This window comes from Equus quagga, chromosome 11 (assembly GCF_021613505.1).
Source record: "Equus quagga isolate Etosha38 chromosome 11, UCLA_HA_Equagga_1.0, whole genome shotgun sequence".
Taxonomy (NCBI): Eukaryota; Metazoa; Chordata; class Mammalia; order Perissodactyla; family Equidae; genus Equus; species Equus quagga.
In genome coordinates, this window is record NC_060277.1 from 59,377,529 (window position 1) to 59,401,919 (window position 24,391).

Here is a 24,391-nt window from a genome sequence, read left to right on the forward strand (position 1 = left end):
GTTACAGGCCAGTATCACTGATGAACACAGACGCAAAACTCCTCAACAAAATATTAGCAAATCAAATATAACAATAGATTAAAAGGGCCATACACCACAACCAGGTGGAAATTAGTCCAGGGACGCAGGGATGGTTCAACATCAGCAAATCAATGTGATACACCACACTAACAAAATGAAGAATAAAAATCACATGATCATCTCATTAGATGCAGAGACAGCATTTGACAAGATCCAACATCCATTTATGATAAAAACTCTAAACAAAATGGGTATAGAAGGAAATATTTGAACATAATAAAGGCTATATCTGAAAAACCCACAGCCAACATCATACTCAATGTAGAAAAACTGAAAACCGTTCCTCTGAGAATAGGAACGAGATAAGGATGCTCACTCTCACCACCCTTATTCAACATTGTATCGGAAGTTTTAGCCAGAACAATTAGGCAAGAAAAAGAAATAAAGGGGATCCCAGTTGGAAAGGAAGAAGTGAAACTGTCACAATTTCAGGTGACATGATTCTATATATAGAAAATTCTAAAGAATTCACCAAAAAACTATTAGAAATAATCAACAAATACAATAAAGTTACAGGATATAAAATCAACATACAAAAATCAGTTGCATTTCTATCCACTAATAATGAACTAGCAGAAAGAGAAGTCAAGAATACAATCCCATTTACAATTGCAACAAGAACAATAAAATACTGAAGAATAAATTTAAACAGTGAGGCAAAAGACCTATACACTGAAAACTGTAAGAAGTTATTGAAAGAAATTGAAGAAGACATAAAGAAATGGAAAGATATTCCATGCACATGGACTGGAAGAATAAACATAGTTAAACTGTCCATATTTCCTAAAGCAATCTACAGATTCAGTGCAATCCCAATCAGAATCCCAGTGACATTCTTCATGGAAACAGAACAAAGAATCCTAAAATCTATCTGGAATAACCAAAGGCCCTGAATAGCCAAAACAATCCTGAGAAAAAAAGAACAAAGTTGGAGGTATCACACTCCCTGAATTCAAATTATACTACAAAGCTATAGCAATCAAAACACCATGGTACTGGCAGAAAAATAGACACTCAGATCAATGGAACAGAACTGAGAGCCCAGAAATAAAACCATACATCTATGGACAGCTAATCTTTGACAAGGAAGCCAAGAAAAAACGATGGACAAAGGAAAGTCTGTTCAATAAATGGTGTTGGGAAAACTGGACAGCTACATGCAAAAGAATGAAAGTAGACCATTATCTTACACCATACACAAAAATTAACTCAAAATGGGTTAAAGACCTGAATGTAAGACCTGAAACCACAAAAACACTTAGAAGAAAATATAGACAGTACACTCTTTGATACAGGTCTTAGCAGTATCTTTTCAAATACGATGTCTACTTGGGCAAGTAAAACAAAAGAAAAAATAAACAAATGGGACAACATCAGACTAAAAAGCTTCTGCACAGTAAAGGAAACCATGAACAAAACGAAAAGATAACTCACCAACTGGAAGAAGAAATCTGCAAATCATATATCCAACATGAGGCTAACTTCCAAAACATATAAACAACTCATAAAACTCAACAAAAAAAAGTGAACAACCTAATCAAAAAATGGGCAGAGGATATGAACAGACATTTTTCCAAAGAAGATATATAGATAGTGAAGGGGCACATGAAAAGATGTTCAACATCACTAATCATTAGGGAAACGCAAATCAAAACTACAATCATCTATCACCTCACACCTGTCAGAATGGCTATATTAACAAGACAAAAAATAACAAGCGTTGGAGAGGATGTGGAGAAAAGGGAACCCTCCTACACTGCTGGTGGGAATGCAAACTGGTACAGCCACTATGGAAAACAGTATGGAGATTCCTCAAAAAATTAAAAATAGAACTACCATATGATCCAGCTATTCCACATACGGGTATTTATCCGAAGAACAGGAAAACACTAATATGAAAAGATACACACACGTCTGTGATCACTGCAGCATTATTTACAATAGCCAAGGTTGGGAAACAACCTAAGTGCCCATTGATGATGAATGGATAAGGAAGATATGGTGTCTTTATACAACGGACTACTACTCAGCCATAAAAAAGATGAATTATTGCCATTTGTGACAACATAGTTGGACCTTAAGGATATTATGCTAAGCAAAATAAGTCAGACGGAGATAGACAAATACCATATGATTTCACTCATATGTGAAAGATAAACAAGAACAAGAACAAAGAAACACATAGATAGAACAGATTGGTGGTTACCACACAGGAATCGGGAGTAAGGGAAAGTGAAAGGGGTAAAGTGAGACATTTGTATGGTGACAGATGGAAACTAGACTTTTGGTGATGAACACAATGTAGTCCACACAGAAGTGGAAACATAATGATGTACACCTGAAATTTATATAATGTTATAAACCAATGTTACCTTAATTAAAAAGAAAAAGAAAAAAATCACACACACACAAAAGAAAATGTGGTATATATAGACATACAATGGAATATTATTCAGCCATACAAAGAAGGAAATCCTTGCATTTGTAACAACATGGATGGGCCTTAAGAGCATTAGGCTAAGTGAAATAAGTCAGACAGAGAAAGACAAATACGGTATGACTTCACTTACATGTGGAATCAAAAAACAAACTCCAAACTCACAGGAACAGAGAACAGATTGGTGGTTACTGGCGGGGGGTGGGGGTGGGGGGCAGTGCGGATGAAATGGATGTAGGAAGTCAAAAGGCACAAACTTACACTCACAAAATAAATAAGTCCTGGGGATGTCATGGACAGCATGGTGACTATAATTAATAATACTGTACTGCACACTTGCAAGTTGCTAAGAGAGTAGATCTTAAAAGTTCTCATCATGAGAAAAAAAATGTGTAACTATGTGTGGTGTTGGATGTTAACTAGACTTATGGTGGTGATCACTTCACAATATATACATATATTGAATCATTATGTTGTACACTTGAATCTAATATAATGTTATATGTCAATTATATCTCAATTTTTAAAAATGATGTAATAAATATTTCTGTGCATGAAAAAAGAAATAAAGCTCTCACTACAAATAAAATAAAATAAATCATCATTGCAGGCTATATTCCAGGATATTTGAGCCAAAGTTTATAATAATAAAGAGAAAATGGAGACACCTAAATTTGGGATCAACACTGTAATTTAAATGCATAGTTTGGTATGACAACATATAGTAGGATCCATGGAAGTTGGTGGAAAGAAGAAAAACAGCACTCATATTAGAATACAATAAAAACAAACAAAGACAATGAATATTACTAACAGAGAAAGGCCATAAGTTTATGATGAAACAGAAAAGATATGAATAATAAAAAATAGAATATTTATGCACAAATATGAGTTAATTGGTTGGTAGCCAATCAAATAATACAAATATATGAGCCATGATGCTAGATATATGACCATCCACTAAACCAGCAGGGACATCTAGGCACCATTTCCCCTCCCCATTCTCCTTACATGAGGATGTGGCCTTGCTGATGGCGAGTTTGGTTCGAGAACCAGGGGTACCTGATGAATGATATTTCCTTATACAAAATGGTACAGATTGTTCATATAAACTCTTCCAGAGCGGTAATATTAGCTTCAGATATAAAAAGGCAGTGACATAGCAAGTTTTGAGTTTTTCAGAAACCCTACGTTGTGCAAAAAGTGTTACCAGCAGTTGCATGGCCCCTCATTAGGGACTGTGTTATGCTTAAACATGCTGCATCTGCTCCTGACCTTAATGGGCACCTTGCTTCCCACAAGATTCAGTAGTTTTTGCTCAATAAACACAGCAGAACTTAATCTAAGCTTGTGCCAATCAGAAGCTCATCCGAAATGATACTTGCAGTAATTAACCACTATCCTCTGAAAAACAAGAATGATAATACATAAAGCAAGGCTGTTATAAATTCAAAGAAAAGGTGAGATAGAAATTAAACAGATATGACTATATTGTAATTTATACTCAAAGATCATTTTTAAGCATTTATGGAGCATTTGCTAAAATTAATCATATATCATAAAGACCACTGACCACAAAGAAAATCTCAATCAAAAAGAAGAAATTGAATACACTACATTCTCTAAACATGATGCAACAGAATTACAAATGTAAAAGGAAGCCTGAAGGGAGGGGAAAAAACCCTATCACCTGGAAATTTAAATAGACCCTCCTGAGTAGTTATTGTCAAACAGAGAACTTTAAATTATAACTGCTAGTGAATTAAAAAATGAGAGTATTATAGATTAAAAACACATGGGTTGCTGTCAAAGCTTTAAGGAGATTAAATTTATATCCCTAAATACTCTCAAGTAAAATTATCAAAAAGAATGAAAATATTAAACATTCAACTAAAGAAGAAAAATAATTAACAAGTAAGCCATAAGGACGAAATAATAAAGAAAGAAACTAATGACTAAGAAGACAATCAAACAAAAATAGCTAATGAAGGCAGAGCTGATCCTTCTAAATAATGAAATATATAAGCCACTGGCAGTCAAAAAAGAAAATTGCCAATAACCAAAAATAGAAACAAGAAAGGGCCTACAACGGATAAAATGTCTTAAAATTGTATGTCAATAAAAATAAAATTTCCTAAAGAAGAATTTGTTTAAAACTTTTCTAAAACTGACTCAATCAGCAGAAAACTTAAGTAGGCCGATGTAGCAGAGACTGCTAACTGCCTTCCAACAGCCAGTCTCCCCCTTCTGCTTGACAGAGGCTTAAAGTCTCGACTGGCCACAAAGCCACCCACCGAGAGACATTTCCCAGCCTCCTTGCAGGCAAGTGTGCCCACGTCACTGAATTATAGCAAACGGGATCTGAATAAAAGAGATGCATGCAACTTTCAGGTCACATCTTTAAAAGGGAGTGGTTTGCCCTTCACTTCTTCATTTCCCCTTCCAGTGGCCTTTCAGAATGTACAGTATGAGAAGGAGCCAGCTTCCACCAGAGGGAGGACAGCATCCCCTAGCGGGTGGTAGAGCAAAAAATTGCATGGAACCTGGGTTTCCAGATGACCTAATGGACCAGAGCTGCCTAGCCCCACCCACCCTCATCACTGCCAGCCACCTACCAATTCAGACTTTTATATGAGAAAGAAAGAAATGGTCTTTCTTGGTCAAACCACTTGGAATATGATAAAGCTGCAAAGTTAATTTCCTAACTAAGAGAGTGAACGGTCATGAAAGAAAAATTTAAAGATATCAGGTAAGCAGGGGAGAGCAGGGTTTAGTTAAATCGAGAAAACGTGAACATCTTAATTAAGCACGTAGAGTAGTTTGTTCCATGACACTGGGGTTTCACTAGGCACAATGAAAAGGTTTTGGTGGAAGAGAAAGAATAAGAAGTTGAGGGAGGAAAAACACAGTGTAGAGATAAGACTTAAAGAAAGAATAATCTGAGAGAATTCCTATATTGAAGTCTCAAGTGCTGACCCCAAGTTAAGAAGTCCAGCTTTACAAGGTTGGAAAGGAAAAATGGGCTAAGAGGAATAATAAAAACCATTTTTCCCAAACACAAAAGGAGACCACCAAAGAGCAACTGAGGACATTTTCAATTTCCTGGAACTGTATCTTTAAAACTCATTAAGAACGCCAAGTCATCATTTCTTTTTAAATTTGTAGAGAGTAATAAACTCCTCCTTGGTAATGAGCCATATAGATAATACCAGTCAAATACCTTTAACAACCAAACCGTGCAATAAACATCTTTTTCCTTTCATAATCAGAATAAACAACGCTATTTAACATTCAATATACTCAGTTGGATCTCCACTGTGTGAAAATAATGCATCGAGAAAAAGACTGCGAGTAAGCCAGACTTTACTGAGACCTAGGCCTGTGATATTTATCCTTCTTTCTACTTTTCCATACTTTCCAAGCAGACAAGTACCCACATATACATAGGAGTTTGGTATAGGAATAAAATTCCAGAGTGGCTGTCCACACCCCCAGGTGCTAATTTTGGTTTGGCTACTGCGTTAACATGATTATAGGCAAGTCACTGGACCACAGTCAATCAGCTAAGTTGCTAGCAAATGAGGCTAACCACATTCTATGTGACTGCTTTCGCCTTTGACAATACGCAGAAAATATCTAGGCCGGTGTTTCCCCCCAGTCATAACTTCCTAGGTATTTTTTCTGGATGTTGTGACTTCACTCAAGCCCTGTCCTGCCAAGCTTTGCAGAAGTATCGAGACTTCAGGAGAAACTTCACCTGCTGTGGCTCCTAAGCCACGTAGTGGCGTTTAAACTACGAAGGGAGCAGTTCTTGCTGAGAACGTCAGCGCCGTGGACCAGGCCAGCGTTTCCCAACCAGCGCAAGGAGACCCCTGTCACGTCGGGGAGAAAGCAGTGATTTAAAAGTGACGATCTGAAATGCCGGAAAATGAGCCGGCAAGGAAAAGCTGCCTCGGTGACCCAAGACAGGAGAACGTCCCCCTGTCAGGTCACCGGATAGGAAACCCAGTTCCATCCCTGCCGGTTCCGCAGCCGGGACGGAGGTTCTCCTCCTCTGGCTTCGCCCTCTCTGCCTAACTGCCCTTCTCCGGCCTCTCGGGGGTCCGCCCTCCCTCCATCAGAGGCGCGGGACTGGGAGGAGGAGGATGGCCCAGGGGCGCCCCAGCCCAGGCTCCGGTGCTCCCAACCCCAGCCCCGCGAGCCCGCCGCCGAGGGCATCCGCCGCTTTCGAGAGAAGCCGGGGGCGGGGGAGGCCCAGCCCCAATCGCCTCTCGGGGTGGGCGGGCCCGCTCAGGGACAGGGGCTCTGGAGGGAACGGCCACGCCCCGGACGCCGCCGGGAGCCAAGCGCCGAGGGAGGGGCGGCGGGGAACCGAGGCCTGGCGCCCGGGGCAACGAATACCTGGCGGCCGAACTGAGGACAACTGAGGGCATTCGCAGAGCAGGGCGGGAACGCTTCCAGCAATGGCGCCGGCTCGGCTGGGCCGGCCGCCAGGCACGCCAGTGCGCCTGCGCAGCCGGGCGTCGGAACTACAGCCCCCAGAATCCCCAGCGCCTGAGGTGGGAGTTTTTTCTTTGATTTTTCCCCCCTTCACTTTGTCTGAACATATGAGGGAATTGTCTGTGTTTATCGATAGTTTGGGTGACCTGAGAAATCCAGGGGCCGCCCTGAGGACGAGTGGTTAAGTTCAGGCGCTCCGCTTCCCCGGCCCAGGGTTTCACCGGTTAGGATCCTCGGAGGGGACATGGCACTGCTCATCAGGACATGCTGAGGCAACCTGCCACACAGCACAACCAGAAGGACCTACAACCAGAGTATACAACTATGTACTGGCGGCTCAGGGGAGAAGAAGAAGAAATAAAACAAAAAAGATTGTCAACAGATGTTGGCTCAAGTGCCAATCTAAAAAAAACAAAAGGACTTAGCATCATCGCCCCACATAAAAAAAAAATCCAGTCAAATTGAGAGACCATAACTTTGTGTCAAGCACTAGCCACACAAAGAAAAATGACACACCCCTTGCCTTGAAACATTTCCGTGTGACTAAAGAAATAAAGGGAGTGAGAGAACAGATAGTCCTCCCGTAACTTAGTTAAAACCCCAGATGCAGGCAGAGTCGGCAAGTGTGCTTCCACGCTTTTGCTTGTTTTTTACTCAACTTCTTGACCCAAATATTCATAATGCCTTCATTATAATTTCTGAGTCTTTCAACCAGAGATTCCTTCCTTGGCTCATCCTAATAATAATAATAATATTTATTAAAAGATAATTATTATTTTAAAGCATAGTTTCCTATGCCTCAATTCCATGGTTTTAATGCCCGAATGATGCCGGCCCTGATATCAGTTCCCCTACATTAAAGCCAGCATATATGGGGTGAAAACCAAAGCACTCTTTCCCTGCTTACTCCCTGGCTCCAGAATCCACTATCTGCCATGGAGACAGACACAGCCAAGGACAGCCACCTGGATTTGTTATCTCCTTCTCCTCCTCCCAAGGGTGAATGCAGGCTGGCGGGAAAGCTCTGACCAGCAAGGCCGCTGACGCTACAAGCAGCCACATTCCTCACAAACCTTTAAAACCCCTCTTTTGGGGAGATGAGATAAAACGAGACAAATTTGAGGGCTCACTCTCGTCTCCTGGCTGATATCATCCGAAATAAAATCCCTTTCCTTGCCATAAGCCTGGCATTCTAGTTTTTATTTGGCCCCTCTTGTCTGGTGGATGAAGAACCTATGTTTGTAGGTGGTAACACAAAGACCATATTCTCCACAGTTAGTCAAACAGAGTCCTCAAGACTCCAGAGCAGCTTCCCTCAATGAGCGGGTTTCCTCCCTAATCCATTCCTCCTCTGTGTGCCTTGGATTCTCTGCCGCTTTGATTGTGTATGAGGCCCACTTAGGGTCAGTGGCCTCCAGATGGGGATCTGCAGGCAAATATTAAGCTCAGTGAAACTGAACGCAGTGCAAAACTGAGCTCTTGAGATCTCAAAGAGCCAATGGATATCTTTGGGGAAAGTGTGACATAACCCAGTGACCCCTGAACTATCACAGGAGAAATACAAGTGGGAGATTGAACTTATGGAGATAACAAACACATATCTGAAATGAAAAATATACTGGATTGGATTAAAAGCAGATTGGACACTGAAAAAGAAAAGATTAGTGAATTCAAAGACATAGGAATAGAAACTGTCCAAAATGAAACATAAGGAGAAAGACGATGGAGAATGAACAGAGCACCAGTGAGTTATGGAACAATATGAAGTAGCCTAATTATGTGTAATTACAATCCTAGAAGGAGAAGTGAGAGTGGGGGAGTAGAAAAATATTTAAAGAAATAATGGCTATTTTCAAAATTTGATGAAAATTACAAACCCACAGATCCAAGCAGCTCAATGAAATTCAAAGAAAAGACATGAAGAAAACCACACCAAGGCATATCATAATCAAATTGCTACAAACTGGTAATAAAGGAAAATCTTAACAGCTGGAGGAGCAAAGATCTGCATATATTGGGGAACAAAGATAATTACTTCTCATCAGAAAAAAAAAAAGCCAGAAGGTAGTGAATCAACACATTTAAAGTACTGAAAGAAAAAAACAATCAGCCCAGAAATTTATACCCATCAAAAGATTTTTCATAAATGAAGGTGAACCAGTGATTTGGTAGTGGGATGAGATGGAGTAGACACACTTCTCCTATACCTCCCACTAAGTACAGCTAAAAACCCTTGATATTATCTATAAAACAAATATAAGACTCAGAAAGTTAGACAGAAGGCAGGCCAGCTAGGGACTGTGCTAAGACACAGTGGTGAATTTCCCAGATTTTCTTTTTGCATCATATATCCTGGCCTGGGTGTTGGAGAAGCTGACAACCTAAAATGCCAATGAGTGCAGGTTAAAAAAAAAAGCCCTAAATAAAGCCTGTTGTCTCCAGCCAAAGGACCAAGAAAAGGGCAACCTAGCACGACAGAAAACCCTTAAGAAAATAACCACTCAACTCCAGGCAAAAACTGTGGATCCCACCTCATCCCCATCAGCAAAAGCTGAGTGGGGAACCTTTACTTCCACCCTCCCCTGACTGTAATGAGGTTCCCCTTGTCCCTGCAGGGGTGATGTCAGAGAAGGGAGTGTGAGGAGCTGGGACTTTCATTCACGCCTGGTAATATTGAGCTTCCCCACGCACGGTGTCAGTGGCAGCCATGTGAAGCAGTAGTAGAATGCCTCTCCCTTCCTGACAAAGTGTTGTCAGTGGTGGTGGCCTAGTGGGGAGCCTGAAATTTTACTCCTGCCCAGCGGTAACAAGAAATTCCCCTCCCAGACCTGTCAATAGAGGCTAAGTAACTGAAGATGTCTACTCCTACCAAATAACCAGGTGGTGGCGACCTTCTTTCTCCCACCAGAGTGGTGTCAGGGGAGCCCTGCTAAAACACGATTTAAATAAAAATTCAGAGTCTCATAACATAATACTCAAAGTGTCCTCTAATTTGGCAAAAAACATAAATCTGCAGAGTCAAGAAGCTACGAAAATGCCAAGCAGGATAAATACAAGGAAATCCAGCCTAAGACAGATAATAATCAAACTCCTGAGAGCTAAAGACAAAGAAGAATCCTGCAAGCAGCAAGTGAGAAAGGACACCATACCAGTAACAGAAAATTAAATGACAGTAGATTTCTCATCAGAAACCACAGAGGCCAGAAGGAGATGGGGCAACATTTTTTTTAAGTGCTGAAAGAAAGTAACTGACAACTCAGAACCCAAGTTTGATTAGTGACAATGCAGAAAAACTCTTTCTATTATGTTTCTGCCCTTGTACTGCAATTTAAAGATACATTGGTTCCCTGATTTCAAACTATACTACAAAGTCATAGTAATCTAAATGTATGGTACTGACACAAAAGCAGACACATAGATCAATGGAACAGAATAGACAGCCCAGATATAAACCCACATGTATAGGGTCAATTAACTTAGGAAGAAGGAGCCAAGAATACACAATGGGGAAAAGAGAGTCTCTTCAATAAGTGATGTTAGAAAAACTGGACAGGCATATGAAAAAGGATGAAACTGGACCGCTATTTTACACTATACACAAATATAAACTCAAAATGGATTAAAGATTTAAATGTAAGACCTGAAACCATAAAACTAGAAGACAACAAAGGCAGTAAGCTCTTTGAGATCAGTCTTAGCAATATTTTTTTGGATATGTCTCCTCAGGAAAGGGCAAGAAAGGCAAAAATAAACAAATGGGACTACATCAAACTAAAAAGGTTTTTGCACAGTGAAGGAAACCATCATCAAAACAAAAAGGCAACCTACTGAATGGGAGAAGGTATCTGCAAATGATATATCTGATAAGGATTAATATCCAAAATATATAAAAACTCATACAACTTAATATCAAAAAAAGAAACAATCTAATTAAAAAATGAGCAGAGAACCTGCATAGATGTTTTCCCAAAGCAGACACACAGATGGCCAACAGGCATATGAAAAGATGCTCAACAAGCATCACTAATCATCAAGGAAATGCAAACCAAAACCACAATGAGATATCACCTCACACTGTCAGAATGGCTATTATCAAAAAATAAACAAAAAACAACAAGTGTTGGCGAGGATGTAGAGAAAAAGGAATGCTTGTGCACTGTTGGTGGGATTGTAAATTGGTGCAGCCACCTGGGAAATCGGTATGGAGGTTATTCAAAAAATTAAAAATAGAAGTACCATATGGTCCAGCAATTCCACTTCTGGGTATTTATCCAAAGAAAACAAAAATGCTAATTCAAAAGGACATGCGTGCCCCTATGTTCATTGCAGTATTATAGTATTTACAATAGCCAAGATATGGAACCTAAGTGTCCAGTGATAGAAGAATGGATAAAGAATATATATATATATATATACACCCATATATATACACACACACACAATGGAATATTACTCAGCCATAGAAAGAATGAAGTCTTGCCATTTGTGACAACATGGATGGACCTAGAGTGTATTATGCTAAGTGAAATAAGTCAGACAAAGAAAGATAAATACTGTATGACTTCACTTACATGTGGAATCTTAAAAAAAAGCCTAACAAAACAAAACAGGAACAGACTCATAGATACAGGGAACAAACTGGTGGTTACCAATGGGGGGGTGCGATGCTGTGGGTGAAATAGGTGAAGGGTATTAAGAGGTACAAACTTCCAGTTATAAAATAAGTCACAGGGATGTAATGTAGGACATAGGGAATATGGTCAATAATAGTGTAATAACTTTTTATGGTGACAGAAGGTAACTGGACATCATGGTGAGCATTTTCATCATGTATATAAATATTGAATCACTATGTTGTACATCTGAAACTAATATAATATTATATGTCAATTATACTTCAATAAAAAATAAAGATGCGTTGGAACAAAAAAATATATTGCTTGATATAAATTTGCTAAATTCTCCCTGGCGATGAACCAAAAATTATTTGATGATAACTCTCAATAATTTAAAGCAGAGAAACTGGAAGAAGCAGCTAAAAATGAAAGAATGAGAAACAGCATGGGTTAAAATAGATGATCTGGAAAAAAAAAATATATCCCCAGTATGCAATGTATAGTCTGGCAAGTGCCTCCTGGTTGCAATGGGGACAGATAGTCTTTATTTGAAGATATATAGATGCTAAGACAGAGCACAAAGCGGTTCTTCAGGCACAGAAGGATCAGAAGGACTGTCCTCTTGCACCCTGGAAATCAGAGCTGCTTCAGAATATTTATAACCAAGAAAACCTTGGATGCTCGCTTGCTGCAGGGAGGACGAGCTGGTTTCCCAGAGTGGGTACTAGCCTTTCACGATGTAAGGTGTCAGACAATGGGGATCAATCTTTTATGGTTTTTGTAGAAAATACATACTTTTTGTGCCATACAAATCAGTTACAGTCAAAATTCAAAGCTTCCTTCGACCCATTTCTGTAGGAATAACAAGCTTCCACGTTAGCTCAAGATTAGGAGTTCACACAATAGTGAATTATCAGACTCCATTTTCAGACTATTTTGCCACATTTGTTGGGTGGTGGTGTCATCACAATCCAAGTATATTCTTAAGGAGGAATATTTCACATAATCAGAGCTATAGAAAACCAACCTGGTCATCATCTTCATGGCCTACCAAAATGCAATTTGTGACCGTTTAAAACTTGGTGGTTCCAGTATTTTTCAAGTCAAAGAAACACTTTTAAAAGGATTACATACTTAAGACTTTACAACCTTGAAATTGTTTCCACGTGATTGTTGTTAGCGTTAAAAAAAAATCTTATAGAAATTGCGTTCTTAACACAATTCACTGAAAAAGGTGACATGGCAATCCTCAGCCACTTTATTTTCTAGAGTATTTCTCTACTTTGGTTAATGACATGTATACCATGTCCTACTTTTTAAAATGTACATCCAAAGCCATATTTTCAAGTCTTTTGTGTAGTACCAAGGTTTTTGAGTAAGATAATGGGAGAAATTTATTTCAAAAAAATCTTTCTCTAGTTTGACTGGAATTAGAATTTAAAAAAATGTTTATATATTTTTATTTGCATAATTTTCTCTTTACTCAGACATTGTGGCCCTTTAACAAGACTCTTGAACTTAATAAAAATAGTCTCTAAGAATTCCATATTTTGTGTAAAGTTAGAATGAGATCATTTTAAGTTAAATCAATTCTTGCGCTAATGCAAACTGTTGCTGCCTTTAGGCATAATTTAACAAAACTAGCTTGTATGTGCTGGGCATTATCATGACCTTCAGTTATTGACCCAATATGGTTCTAAGAGCTTAGAGGAAGCAATAGTGGGGATGATTTTAATCGAATCTTTTTTAAGAGAGCACACATTATAAACACATCGTAAGTGAAATACAGTATCTAAGTTTTAATCCATCTTCAAATGTGTCCAAATATTTTCCAGACTTGCTTGTATTGAGCTTTTGTTTTAGATGGAATAGCATGAGAAAATCTTTAAACTTAGCGCTTTGTGTGTTCTTTGTTTCCTCAGGGTGGCCAGTATTTTGACTTATTTACCCTGCTTGAAAGCCATTTGAGATGTGTAGTGCTATTCTAAAGAAGTGGTTCGAATTTTTTTTGTTTCTGGTGTAAGTTTATATAACTTAGTGTTAATGTCTCGATGCATACATAAAGATAAAATGCAGCTTCTTTTAAGATCCTCTTTTTAATCGAGCTCTCCCATATCTGTTAAAATATTGTAAAAAGTAGACGTAGTTCCTCCTGCAGCTCTACTGCCTGCTGCCAATTGGTTTTATTTAAACCCACTGCCAATATTTATTTCTCTGTGTTTTGGAGGAAGTAATTTTGGGGAGAGAGTTTATTGTGTTAGAGAGCAAGAGCAACTACTAATTTAAAAGCTTTCCCTTTTAAGCGGAAAAGCACACCGTGAAAAACATTCCTGCGAATCTTGACAAGTACTTATCCGCTTCACCATTATTAAACCCATCATTTAAAAAAGTTTACATGCCTTCTCCTTTTGAAGAAAAAAGGATGATTTTTATTGTATAAAGCAGTGTCTTATGTATTTTGAAATGCCATTGTTTGAATTTCAATCTTTAGCTGATATTTGATATCTCACGTATCCTGATCTTGGATGTTAGGTATGCTTCAGAGATTTTTGGAAAGGATATTTTTCCCAAAGGATGTTTCTCCCTAGGGAATGATCAAAATATCAATGTTTGGTTCATTGTGTAAAGTTATGAATATTTTTGTCTAGGTTTTATTTCCGCTCTTTATTGAAAACAAATTCATTAGCCAAAAAGAAAAAAACACTCTGAGAAGAACGTTCTTTGATAAGAGTACTATTTAATATTTGGGCTTATTCAGGTTTCTGTACTAAGTACTCTGATTCCCTGAGCTAATTGTTCAATTTACATGTTATCATATAGATATATATTTATACAAAACTTATTTCAAAAGTAGTACATTGAAAATAGACTGGTAATTTGGTGACTTTTTCTTCAGAAAATTCTGCATTTGACATCTTCACTTTTTCTAAAGTATCTGTACACTGGAAATAGTGCTATTCCAAGTGTGTTTTTAATGTGACTTTATATCTTTTTTAATATTGCACATACATTGTATTTTTGTTTTATGGTAGTAATAAAAATGTAAACATATTTTGTATAAAATGTCTGTGTACAGAACAGGAAAATTTCATAGAAACAAGAGAATAAGTGGCACAATTATTTTTCTTTAGAAAATATCTATAATTTGTTTTAGTGAAATGTCATGTACCTACATATTTAACATTTTGTAATTTAAAATCTTTTGTTTTGACATTGCTTATGATACTTCATAGACTTACCATTTAATACGCTTTTTAACCTAATTCATCAAATTCTAAAATGTATTATACAGACAAAATAAATTGTGAATTAAAAAAATCAAGGTAACAAACTGTTCAATAAAATATATGTTCTCTTGCTTTATAGGTAAATATATTTTTGTACCTCCTCAGAGTTTTGTGTCAGAATATGGTGGTGTCGGGAGACCTACTGCAGCCCACTCAGTTATGTCACCCTGGCTATGGCTCACACCTCCAAAGGCCTGCACTTCCAAACTGAGTCCTCCCCTACTGACCGAAAGCTGTCCCCTTGCCTCAGACTTATAGGTTTGTACATAGTAGCAAGTTTCGCTCTGATGCCGAAGCTGAGGTCCGGGGTACCTAGAGCATTATCTAGAAAGAGGAAGAACAGGCTCCAGTTGACATATTCCCTTGGCCCCATAGACTCCTCAGCCGGTGGAGACAGTTACAGGTGGAGGAGGACCAGAATGGGGCCCTTGCAAGGCTCAGGGCTCAGACAGGAGCCCTTCGTCCCAGATAGAAAGGCAGGACTGCCTGAGAGAGTGTAGGACAGGTTATGAGTGAAGCGGGTCACAAAGAGGTCTTCCAGAGTTTTGGTAACCTTCTATTTTGTGTCCTGGAGTTTTCACAAGTGTTTGTTTTCGAATTATTTGTTAGAGTCAACACCTTTCATATACTTTTCTGTGTGAGTACTTTTGATTAAAAGTATAAGAAAATTGGAGTATACCAAGACGCAAGCTTCACATTTACGTAAAACATTTGCTTTTTGTCTCTGGTGCAGAGCTAGGGCCCATTTTGAGTTATTGTTTCCTAAGTTCCTCCTGCTTACCCATGACACTCACACAGCTGCCTTTATTATAACAGTGAGAACATCACAGAATACAGAAAAAAATATCCACCAACTAGTTTGGATGGGACTGAGCTGTTATTACAAAGTAATCAAAGCAGTAGAGGACGGTAGAAAGGCCCTGAAGGAGCACTGGAAGTGATGTAGGTTTCTATGCAACTGTGACACCCTCATAACCTAGTTAACTATTTATATAACTATGAAACTAGCTATAATCAGAAAAACAGAGCATAGACGTAATAATATTGAAAATTGTGTAAATCTAATATGTGGAAAGTTATATAAAAGATACAAGAACCAATGAAAAGACATAATATGTTCCTATATAGAAAGGCTAAATATAGATTTAAGAGGAGAAAAAACTTACTGACAATAAAAAGGCAAACGTCAGCCTATGAAAAAATATTTGTATTAAATGTTATATGGTTAATATCTTTATTATAAACATTTAAACAAAATAAGAAAAGTAGTAATATTTGAATACATAAATGAGCAATGATATGACCACTGAGGACAAATGAAAATAAAGGCAAGCATGAATTCTTTCCCTGCCTACTAATTAGTCCAAACCAAGAGAAATTTGGTCACCTCAGGCCAGCGTTCCTCTCCTACAGTGGCTAGTTCCACATTTCCACAAAAACAAACAACCCGGAATTTATCTCCAAAAACGTCGATAATCATTTTATGTATTTACTTAAGTTCTCTTGGGGAAGGGGTTATATCAGACAGTGAAACATCTGAAAGATTGACTTTAATATTTTTTCTCCAAAAGTTGTCCTTCTCAGCAGCTGCTTTTGCTTTTCTATCCTCCCAAATAACTTCCCTCCCCTAAGACTCATCAGGAAGGAGGGCTCTGCTCTCCTCCTTCAATACCTCCTCTTCAACATTATCTACTTATACATACCTTTCAAAACGGTTAAAGTTGAACAACTTTTGACAAAACAAAAACCTGGGACATAAATGCGGGCACCTAATGTCTTTCAAACACACTCTTGGAGATGTTCAATTCAACTCCCCATGTCAAACTGTTGCTGGCTCTTAGTTAATACCAGCCTTGATATTGGTTCCCCTACAGTGAAGCCCCCATACATGGGTTAAAACTAAAAGCACACATTCCAGTTCCCTGGGTCTTTAGTTCCACTCACATGTAAATGTTTGTTTCTTTAACCTCTGACCCCCTGAGCCTTACAACCAAACAGAAGTTACAAATTGTTTAAGTCCAGATGGCCTCAGGCTGGGCTCCCACTAAAGTTGTGGCTGATCCCAGGAATTTGAAGTACTTTCACAGAGAAACTAACGTCCAGAGAATATCAAGAAACTGAAGCTTCCCAGGCCCAACTCCTCGGCTTCCTGACATCAGAGTCTACCTTCCACCATGGAGATAAACAGCCAAGGACACTCATCTGAGAAATCCTTTGTCTCCTCCGCTGGAAGCAGCCCCAGACACAGGCTGATGGGAAAATGCTGACCAAGAAGTCCATGGTCCCCCTCCTCTACCTGAAACCCCAGATAAAAGCCTCTACCCATTTCTTAATGGGGAGCAAGCAACTTTTGGGGCACTAGCCCTTGCTTTGCTCCCTCTGCCAGGCAAAATAACACCTTCCTTTTTCACCGAAGACTCTGTTTTTGTTATTTGCATTGGCATTGGGATCAGAGACTGAACTTTTGGTAACAAAACTAAAAAGAGAAAAGTTGACATTCTGGTATGTTGAGAGTTTACTGAAAATATCATCTTCATATATTTACAATGGCATTGTAAAGTGCTGAAACTATTTTGGAAGGAAAGTTTAAAAAATCATAGCACAGTTAATTTTAATTTCTGAGACTACCTTAAGAAAACAATGAAAATATAGTAAGATGTACATATATGTACAAAGATGCTAATGCTATTCTGAATTCATGATATCCATTACTGAAAAACTAGAACTAAACACTGAACAGGAGAATGAAAAATCTGAAGAATCAATTGAGGAAGAACACTTTTAATGAGGCATATCTTTTGGATTTCCTGAGTTTTGTATATATGCACTTATTACTGATTCAAAAAATTTCCAAAGATAATAGATTCTGGAAAAAATCTTCTGAAGAGTATCTGGAATAGAATATTAAAATGGATATATTGGTGAAAACGTCAAGATGATAGATGTCAGATAACAAAGAAAAGCATCCAATAAAATGTAAATTTTAAGAATAGGCGGCCAAGAATTGATTAGATGACTCCTAAAGTTTCCTCCTCTGCAAGAGTATAAACTGGTTGAGAGTTGGAGAATACAAAAAGACTTTTGAGGATCTCTCGGAGTATTTGACATGCATTCTCTGCAACTGAAGGCTACATAGACTGATGTCTGACCTCTTCTTAAGAAGTCCAAAGGGTAAGAAATGAAGTAGGCGTATTCTCCGGTGTTCTCTGAGAACGGACATTATATGGCATCTTGCATTTTGTACATTCATACTCCTTGATGTGCTTTCTGATGTATAGTAAGGCTTAAGCTACACCTGAAAGCTTTTTCACATTCATTACATTTATCAAGTTTTTCTCCAGTGTGTACTCTATGACATACAATAAAGTCAGAATTAGTCCTGAAAGCTTTTCCACATTCCTTCCATATTAGGGCTTCTCACCAGTGTGAACTCTCCAGTGAAGGATAAGCTGTGATACACTGACAAGACTTTTCCCACATTTCTTACACATATAAGGCTTCTCTCCAGTATGTGTTCTCACATGGACCATAAGGCGATAACCTCTTCTGAAGACTTTTCCACATTCATCACATCTATGAGATTTCTCCCCAGTATGAATTTTCTGATGTTCTATAACATCTATCATCCCACTGTCATTACATTTAAATGGGTCCTCCCCAGTATGTATTCTTTGATGGGCATGAAGGCCTGAATTGCTTGTGAAGACTTTACCACATTCACTGCATTTATAAGGCTTCTCACCAGTATGAGTTTGCTTATGCAGAATAAGCTGTGACATGTTAGTGAAAGCTTTCCTACGTTCATTACATTTATGTGGTTTTTCTCCAGTATGGGTCCTCTGACATACCATAAGGTATGAGTTACTCCTGAAAGATTTCCCACAATTGGTAATTTACATGGTTTCAATCCAGTGTGAATTTTCTGATGTTGTGAGATTTACCATTTGAATGAATGCTTTCTCACATTCAGTACATCTGTATGCTTTCTCTCCATTATGAATTCTCTGATGAACAGTTAGGTATGATTTTAGCCTGAATGATTTCTCACCTTCACTACACTGGTAATATTTTTCTTCCATATGAATTCACTGATGTATAATAAGAGATGAGGAATGCAAGAAGCTCTTTCCACATTCATTGCATTTATATGGTTTGTCTCCAGGATGACTTCTCTGATGTACAGTAAGGCTTGATTTATTTTTAATGGCTTCCCCACATTCATTACATCGATATGGTTTTTCTCCTGTATGAATTCTCTGATGTTCTATGAGGTTTACTGTATGACTAAATGATTTGCCACATTCACTACATTCATAGGGTTTCTCTCCAGTATGCACTCCAACATGCAGAGTAAGGTTGAGTTACTTCTGAAGGCTCCTCCACATTCACTATATCTACAGGGCTTCTCTCCAGTGTGAATTCTCTGACGTACTGTAAAATCTGGGCTACATCTGAATGCCTTCCCACATTCAGTGCATTTATATGGCTTTTCTTCAGAATGGGTCCTCATATGTACAGTAAGGTATGTGTTATTACTAAAAGCTTTCCCACAATTGCTACATTTGTAGGGCTTCTCTCCAGTGTGAATTCCTTGATGTTTTGTAAGTTCTGATGTCTGACTCACCGCTTTGCCACCTTCATGACATATACCAGGTTTCTCTCCAGTATGAATTCTCAGATGTTGAGTAAAGTGTGCATATTAGCTGAAGGCTTTTCCACAGACAGTGCACTCATAAGGTTTCTCTTCAGTATGAACTTGCTGATGTACGATTAAAGTTGAGGAGACAATGACGGCTTTCCCACATTCACAAGTTTTATACGGTTTTTCCCCACTATGAATTTTTTTATGTTGATTAAGATATGCAGGTTGACTGAAAACTTTCCCATATTCATCACATTCATATGGTTCCTCTTTATTATGAATTCTCTGATGTTGAATAAGTGACAAACTAAAACTAAAAGCTCTTCCCCATATATTACACTTATAAGGTTTCCCTTTACCATTAATTTTCTTATCTATTTTAAGTCATGAGGCCTACCTCACATCCTTGTTGCTGTTAGCAGTCTTGCAAATTTTCTTGCCCAAGTAGGTTCCTGATTGAATAATCAGCTCTGAGTTTTCTTTCCAACTTTGTCCATCTAGATTACTTCTGTGATGACTGTCTTCTGTAAGACTTCTCTGTTCTTTAAAGAGAGTAGACTTCAACCAGAAGTCACTTTCTTCAGTGAGAGTTTCCCCTTGGGTAATTATTCTTTTATTCAAATTATCACAAAAATTTTGTCTCAATAACCTGTAATATCTTGTCCTGGATTCTCCTAAACTAGGATCCTGAGGATCATTTTTTATTAGTCTTTCCATTATGGTCCCTTGCATGTTCCTTCTTCAGAAATATCTGCTGTTGGAACAGGATGCTTGGTTTCAGGTTTGGTCTTCCAGTCTGAAAGAGATGGAAAAAAAAAAGATTATTTCCAATGTTAGGGGGAAAGATAACTGCTGTAGTATAAACCTGATGGTTAAATGAAAAAGATCAACTTTCTACTGCAGAATTATTAATAAAATGATTTCTGACCATTTGTTTAAAGCACACAAACATCACAATAATTTTGTTGTTGTTGTTGAGGAAAATTGGCCCTGAGCTAACATTCATTGCCAATCTTCCTCTTTTTGCTTGAGGAAGACTGTCCATGAGCTAACATCTGTGCCAATCTTCCTCTATTTTGTATGTGGGACGCCACCACAGCATGGCTTACTGAGTAGTGTGTAGGTCTGTGCCTGGGATCCAAACCCATGAATCCCAGGCTGCCAAAGTGGAGTACGTGAACTTAACCACTATACCACTGAACCGGCCCCCACAATAAATTTTTATTTTATTAGCTTTTGTTTCCACATCCATCTACACTATGGAATATTGTATATCCATAAAGTATTTTTAAAAGTCTCAAGTATTATACTAGATATTTTAGGGGGATTTTTATAAGATAAAAGCAAGATATGAAGGTGTGTAATATATGATTCCATTTCTGTAAAACAATGAACCAACTTCCTCATATGTGAATATTTACATATGTGTATATGACTACAGAGAAAAATAAGTGAGAATATATATGTTTGTTAACACAGATTGCCTGAGGTGAGGAGAGGGGGAATAATAAAGGGAGAGCCTATCGCAAGAGGAAAAGAAAACTAAAGACTCTACTAGGACAAATAGTAAATGATTGGTGAGTTTATTTAAAATTAAGTGTATTTATGTAAATAAGGGTTTAAAAGATTAAATTCATTTTTAGCTAATGAAACTTATTTTACCAATATTGCCGTTTTAAAACATATTTTGACAGTATATTTATTTTACATTTTAGCAGCTTTTACTTTATGCATAAAATCCTCTGTTTTATTCACATTTTATACAACTTATATACTTAGAATTACAGCTATAGTGCAAAACATTTATAACTATAATGTAGATTTAGGATCCAAAGGAAAGAAAATGATCGATTTAATTAGCTAACTTAGAAAAGAAAAAATTTTAATGCATGAAAGTTTATAAAATTACCTAGAGTCCATAAAAGTTATCAGTATATGAACTAATGACTAGAAACATTTTTTATGAACAATTTGCATTAAGACAATTCCCTCAGAGTTGGAAGAGACAAAAATTCATGATTATAGTGCCAGATAAGCAGAGTAGATGTGGAAGCATGAAAATAAATTAGAAATTTAAAAAAGCAAAAATTCTTCAAAATGCAAAAGAAAAAGCTTTTTAAAGATAAATAAAAGGCTGTAGAAGTTCTCCATAATGCATACAAATGACAACTCTTAAAAATAATGATTGAAAATATTCATTTACAACAAATTTATTTGACCATTTATCCGAGGGCTGTTCATCCAAGGACTGTAGTCAGATTTATTTACTTTTTGTTTTCCTTACCAAAGCTGATATTTTGAGAACAGAAACTATGTGTTATGCAGTTTATTATCCACACTGACTACTTAGTAGAGTGATGGATAACAAATGAATGAAAGAAAGAATGAATGATTTGAACCCCTCCTCCCAACACACTTCCGCATACAGAAATGCACAGGGAATGAGGCACATCCTCAAAGGAGAGTGGTGTCAAAGGGTAATCAATAGAGTTTTCACAGGGGAGTGGAATAAAAAGGGATTTGTAGTGAAAAATATTATTTAAGGGGCCAGCCCTGTGGTCAAGTGGTTAAGTTTGTGCCCTCTGCTTCGGCGGCCCAGGGTTTCGCTAGTTCGGATCCTGGGTGTGAACCCAGCACTGCTCATCAGGCCATGCTGAGGCAGCATCCCACATAGCACAACTAGAAGGACCTGCAACTAGAATATATAACTATGTACTGGGGGGCTTTGGGGATAAGAAGAAGGAAAAAAAAGAAAAGATTGGCAACAGATGTTAGCTTAGTTGCCAATGTTTAAAAAAAATTTTTTTTAAATAGTCATTTAATACATTCTGAGATTAGAAAATGAGCAAATGCAAATCTTCTGTGGCAGTCCCAGTTCTCTTATATTTCCCACTGATGAAAATTAGCCAAATGCAAGCCCACAATTTAAAAATTACCAAACAAGAAAACAAGCCCCTGTGAGTGAAAATAAGCAGAAACATGAAACAGCAGAAAATGTATCCCCCAAAACTTCAGATACAGAGCTTATCTGCTACCGAACTTAAAATAACTATGTTGAAAATGTTTAAAGGCATCAAAGGTTAAATGAAAAATATTAGCAAGAAACAACAAAACATGAAAACCCACCAGGAAAGTTTAAAAAAGAATCATATAGATCTTTTAGAAATAAAATAAGAAAGAAGTTTAAATATCACAGACGAGTCATATACACAATTACACATTAAGTACCACATGAGGAAACTGTATGTTTGTTTTAAAATTTGTTTAGATTTGCTGTCTTTTAGATTCCTAATGGAATTATCTGGTATCTTCTTCAGCAACTTAGGGGTAATATATTTTATTATTTTTTAATCAAGAAAGGCCAGGGTCTAAATACAGTTTTCCATTATGAAGAAGATAGAGAATTCAAAATAACAGATTAAAAAAATGGCTCAGCTGAAGCAGGAAAGGTGTAGTTTAGAGACCGTAAAAGTCTGCCCATTTAGATGACTTCCTCTAGCAATGTTTGGAAGTCCAAGATGAAATAAAATACAGGAAAAAGTCACTCAGGTTTTGTGAGTCATATAGAGAAAGAACAGAGGAATAAAGACATATAAGGGGCTGGGACAATTTTGAAGAAAGAGCTAGTCATGTGGTAACACAGACCAGACAGGATGGCTGGGAAGGCACGGGGAGACAGAACAGGCTGGGGAGTCATAGGAGGGCCAGCGACTATGGCGAGAGCAAAGAGCAGATTAACCAGCATAGCAACAGTAAGGAGGTAGTAAGAACGGTGGAGTAATACGTTTGATATCATGCAGAATGAGCTGTTTTTAGTAATTACCTGATCCAAAATGTGTGCAAGTGAAGGGCAGTACAGATTAGTTGATACTAACTGATGGCTCTTTGACTAAGAATGTCAAAGAACTAAAATCACTAAGAAAATCCTAAGTGCGTCATGGAGATTTTTCTGCATTAATGATGGGGGAACAGGATTACAACCAGATGAGGAGAAATTCACGACTATGAGAGAACAATGGTCTAAAGAGGCATACTGGAGCAAGAAGTAGGCTGAGGCTGAGCTGCCTTCTTTTCTCAAAGAGGGAAGGGAAAGTCAGTGAAGATGGCTTTAGGAAAAACTTGTCACCTTGAAGAGCTACACACGAGTGAAAAAGAAAATGATGGAGGGGTAGGGAAAAAAAAAAGAGGGAAAAAACGACCATCCTCCTCATTCCCAAACAGGAGAGGTCATTAGAAGGATTCACTCATTCAGCAAATATTAACTGAATGCCTACAATGTGACAGACAGTATCTAAGCGGTAGGAATAGAGTAATGAACAAAACGAACAAAGATCCTGCCCTCATGAGCTTACAGCCCAGGGGACAGAGTCCAAAAATAAATGCGCGAGAAGGAATACATCTAGTATGGCAGAAGGTGATAAGGGCTGTGCAGAAAAATAAAGGAGGCTAAGAAAATATGGAGTGGTCAGGAGGGGCAAGGCATTGCTGTTTTAAATAGAATGGTCAAGGAAGGCCTGACAAGGTGACGTTTAAGCAGAGATCTGTAGGAAGTGAGGGAGGCAACAATGCACATATCTGTGTCCCAGGCAGAGAGAGCAAATGGAAAGGCCTGGAGATAGGTGTCTGCTCAGCATTGAATATGAGAAGAGCCAGAGTTAGAAAAGATTTGAAGAAAAATGAGTGTTCTGAGAAGGCAGTCTGAGGGAGGGCTTGTGCAAAGGTAGGAGATGAAGATAGCGAAGATGAAGAAAGCAGAGGAATAAGAAGTAAGCATATGCCAACGACTCGTGACAGGAAAGAAATGGTTAAAAGAACAGGAGATAGGGAT

At 38.0% G+C, this 24,391-nt stretch overlaps 1 protein-coding gene and 1 pseudogene across 4 annotated transcripts in view; both read right to left on the reverse strand.

The window, feature by feature from the left end:
- The window catches only part of ZNF624 (zinc finger protein 624), a 36,906-nt gene extending 29,917 nt beyond the window's left edge, over positions 1-6,989 (reverse strand). The window contains exon 1 of one of the 4 annotated variants that reach the window (XM_046674625.1): positions 6,920-6,989. The gene's annotated coding sequence lies outside the window, so the exon portion shown is untranslated. Of the gene's footprint in view, positions 1-6,275; positions 6,302-6,919 lie in introns of those variants that run through there. The other 3 variants (XM_046674627.1, XM_046674628.1, XM_046674626.1) reach the window with 3 other exon arrangements.
- Positions 6,990-18,167: 11,178 nt separating this feature from the next.
- On the reverse strand, positions 18,168-20,295 carry LOC124247191 (zinc finger protein 624-like; annotated as a pseudogene).
- Between the last annotated feature and the right edge of the window lie 4,096 nt (positions 20,296-24,391).